This window comes from Pinus tabuliformis, chromosome 4_1 (genome assembly GCF_031772625.1).
Source record: "Pinus tabuliformis cultivar Carrire ecotype Pingquan chromosome 4_1, CPIR1, whole genome shotgun sequence".
NCBI lineage: Eukaryota > Viridiplantae > Streptophyta > Pinopsida > Pinales > Pinaceae > Pinus > Pinus tabuliformis.
In genome coordinates, this window is record NC_142303.1 from 808717463 (window position 1) to 808722089 (window position 4627).

Sequence of the window (4627 nt, forward strand, 5' to 3'; positions counted from 1 at the left end):
GTCACATTTCAACGCTTTTCTTGACTCATTAAACTCATGAAAATATTGCCGAGTATGTTTTCCCTTTTTTACTCGTTAAAGAGAATAAAAATGGGGGATCTGCTTTCATCTCTTTTCCGACCCTTTAAAAGCGAAAAGATAGTCGCGCCCTTGTCGTTTCAAACTCGTTAATGGATGCGAAACATCGTGTGCCCAGTATAAGTTTACCCCTTTTTCGGGCTAGGAAGCACTATTTATGAAAAAGGTACTCCTTGGATGAAATGGTCAAGCGGTTCTCTCAAGTATTTTTTTTCTACCTTTCCGGGCTCGAGAGACACAAACGTACGAAAACGGATCACGTGTCTTTTTCAAACTCTCTAAACATGAAAAAGATACCGAGTTACACCTTTGTCAGACTTGTTAAACTATTAAATGACATCGGATTCGTCACCATGACGAACATGAGCTTCTCCTTCCTAGGGCTTGTTAAACTTGCTAGGTTGGATTCGTCCTAAGGATGAACTTACAGTACAAGCATATGTTATCCCCTTCAAGCTTACGATTAAAAAATAATTGGGGTACTCACCAGAAATTGTGGGGGAAAATTTGGAAATCTGTTAGTCGTGTCGATAGCTCACTCTTGAACATGACACTCTTTGCTTCGTGTTGGGTTGGGACATCCTCCTCTGTATCATTGACTTTCCTAGGTTTGGGCCATTCATTTTTACTTTCCATTTGATCTCTTCCACGTCATCATGACCACCGATCCCATGGATCCAAAGCTGTCAAATTTCCAGTCGTGTCATTGATACGTTCAAGAGTTGTCCTTCTGCAGTTGCACTTACCTCTAATTCTCTGTATCATCCAAAATCATTTTTCATCCTCTCGTCTTTTGTTGATGATGTGGGATTCATTATGGCCCTCCTTCGACACGGTCACTTTCCGTCGGCATCAACTCATTATCCGGGAAGTTGATCAAGAGACTCCCTTCTAGTACCTTAGAGCTTGCATGCCCTAATGGCAATTTCTTCGCACTCGACAACAAGTTCACATCATTTACTTTCGATCGAGTGATTTCACTGGTGTTCAACTCCAATTCCTGTATTCAAATTCTGTGAATTATGCTGATAGTACCTTGAGAGCCATTGTCATTATTGGTGGTTTCTCTCGCTCTTGTTAACAGTTTACATCATTGACTGGTAATCAAGCGACTTTATACCATGTTCGATTTCAACACATCTATTCGCATGCTAGGATCTATACTTTGATCGGGTTGTGTTGGAGCGCGAGACCCTAGACTCAGACCACAAAAGTCCAGGTTGCAAAGCGATGTGATATGGTTATGATGATATACATGTCTCTTTTATATGGCTGGCTGTGACCATACCATGAGTTATCATATGAGATCCTTCTCATTATCGAATGGCTATGCCCATACCTAGATCCATTTACATGATCATTCTCTATATGGCTGCATCCATGCCATGATTCATGTATCGTTTGACAGAGATCTCAGTTTATGTATATGTATCTATACTTTCTTGCAGGTTTTCCGATGACAGACTGGTTCCCCAAACTGATTTATAAATCATTTCATCCCTCACTCCAGCTTGGCCTTCACGCTTTAGGGGGCATCTGTTACACATCATTTTGTCACCGTCCTTATACTCCCCGTTCCTTGATCCTAGAGGACCTCTACAGTGAATCCCGCATGTTTTGCCTTCATGAAGAAACTCCCATTGTGTCCCTCTTCATGAGAAAATCATTTCCCTTTTGCACCATTTACAATGAAACTTCTGTTTTTCCCAGTTCACAAGACCGACGCTAATGGCTTTTGTCTCCCCTACACCAATGTGCAGAGATTAGCACTATTCCCCACGCTAATTGGTGCGACTGAGTTGTGTTCCAATTACGTCGGTCTTGTTATGGATTTAATTTTTAATTAGAGCTGAAGCTTCCAACTCTATAAGCTCTGTAACGGAAGTCTGGTAAATTGTTTGGCCGGATGGGGTCGAGGATGACAGTTTGGGCTCCTTTCCCCTATAATGATGGAACTACCTCAAGAGATAATTCCTTCTCCCATGAGAAGAGGATCCATCTCCCATCCATATTTCCTATATAAACCTCCCTTCTTCCCAACCACAAGCTAGTTAGAGTGTTGGCTGAGTGTGATTATACTCTTTTGATTAGACAAGCAAGCTATTACTAGTTGTAGCCATTTACTTGTGTGAGGGAGAAGTGTGTTTGGTTTGGAGTGAAGTCTAAAGGGAAGAGCCTTTAAACTATTGTTGTTTGAAGCCATCATGGACTGCTAGCAGAAGTGTGTACGAACCTGGTATTGTCAGAGGAAGATTGTGATGGCAAGACTAATGGTTATAATCTCTCTTTGATATTAATATATGCAACTATCGATTGATATCATACATGTTTTGTAATATTACATATTTGTGTCTTAATGCTTCTTGACTTGTTAAGTAGGTTGAACTGCAATTTGTCTATTATTATGTTTGTTTTTTGTTGTTGTTTACTTGTTTCAGGAATCTAAAGAAGGAAGTGAGAGATTGCTAGAGTGAGCAAGCAAGGACATCATCAAGAAAGATAAGTGACCAAGAGGTAGGCCCTCTTGATTGATTCTAACATAAGGAAATCTTCCATAGAATGTATCTGTTGTGGCTAGACCCTTTATTGGGCTAGAGGAATTCGTTCGTGTCCGCACTTATAATTTTACTTCACCACACCTATATATCCCGAGCTTAAGATGATTCACATTAGTGGCTAAAATCAACAACAAAAACAAAATTTAAGGATTCCCTAATTCTAAAAAGGAACCAAATTGATGGATAACTAATAGATAATATACATAAATAATATGAAAAGCCTTATATAAGTTTAAATATATATTATATCTATCGATATCTCTTTCTATACAAAATATATTTTATGTAAGTGAAATTATTTATAATAAATAAATTTATTATATATATATATATAGAGAGAGAGAGAGAGAGAGAAATTTATTATATAATTAAAGGTATATATATATATATATATATATATACACACACACATAGAGAGAGAGAGAGAGGGAATTTTTTATGTTATAAATATCCTTTGAAATATTTTTTTTTTTGTAATATTTGATTGTATTATTTCACATAATTAAATATTCCAGCACATGAGTCATTTATTCATTGTCAACATACTTTATGGTAGATGGTCTGAATCTGCCCAATGGGAAACCTCAGTTTCTCTGTTTATGCTTTAGATCCTTGAGACTTGCAAGACATTGTAACTTTCAACCTACCTCCCATTAAGGACCCTGCCCAATAGTTTTTTCATCTACCAATATAGAGATGAAGATTTAGAAAATTCATTTTCCTCATGAACCCACTGTCCTACATCCTCCATGAGCTCTGAATCAGAGAAATCTTGTCTATCTCAACTATCATAGTCTCCAGGTGTTGACTTCCACTGTGGGTTTCTTGGAGGGAAGCCAAATCAAAATGTCTCAACAACCTCCAAGGCCTATTGTTAGGCTTGATTACGGCCCTAGGGGGCCTCAATCTCCCCCTCCTCCATTCTACTTCTCATACGTTGTTTATATATTGGAAAAACATGCAACTCTGTCTAAGGACACCAAAACTGTGGCCAAGAGAGGAGAATTGGGGACAAGAGAAAAACAAATGGATATGCCATAACTAAAGTAGAATCATAAGGCCCATATGAGGCTTGAAACTACTCAAACAAAGCAGAAGCCAAACCCCCAGGGTAGGGATACAATGAGATAGGTGAGAGCTGGAAAAAGAGGGTGAGGCCCAAAACCAGCGTAGATTAAAGGACCCAATAATATAGTGATTTATACTAGACAAAAATTTCATCCACTCATAAACACACCCCACAGTGCTGAGACCATAACCCATGCTTAGACTTATAATCATGTAGCTAAAAAAAGAGTTGGCATTTAAATTGTAAATATTAAAGGTTTGCAGAGTTACCCAAATAGAAGAGACCTTCAAGTGTTGTAAGCAGGAGGCCAATACAGATCTATGTGCGCCATAATATCTGAAAGCAACTGGGCCACTAGATTATCCTATTTGCCACCAACTTAAATTCCCAACACTCACTCTTAGCTTAGAACCTGGGAGAACTAGAGCACATATTTCCTTAGCACGACTAGCAAAGAATTTACCTCTATTTTTTGGTTCCACTAGAAACACTCTTATATCTACCAGGCTTTTAGAAATCCAAATTAATCTTAGGTCATCACCTCACCCTAACCCAAATCCCACCAAAAGGTTAGGACAATTTTCTCTTAGAAAGGCAATAAATTGATTCTTTGCAGGTACGCTAAATAGGTGGACCTAACGTGCCCCTCTTCTCCTATAAATGTCATGCATCATCTGTAACAAGGGAAATTTTTATCACATGCTCTTGGATGAATGGGGGTGGCCACACCAACCCTCCATTTAATGCTCTTGAATCCACGGGGTGGTGGGCACTCTGTTCTAGATCATCATTCTCCTCGGACCGCACCCCCATTGGGGGTTTATGAATATATTTTGAAATATTTACATATATTATTAGGCATTTTATTCCTTTAATTGCTAATATTGTAATAGAAATTATCTTATCAATTTTGTGCTATTTT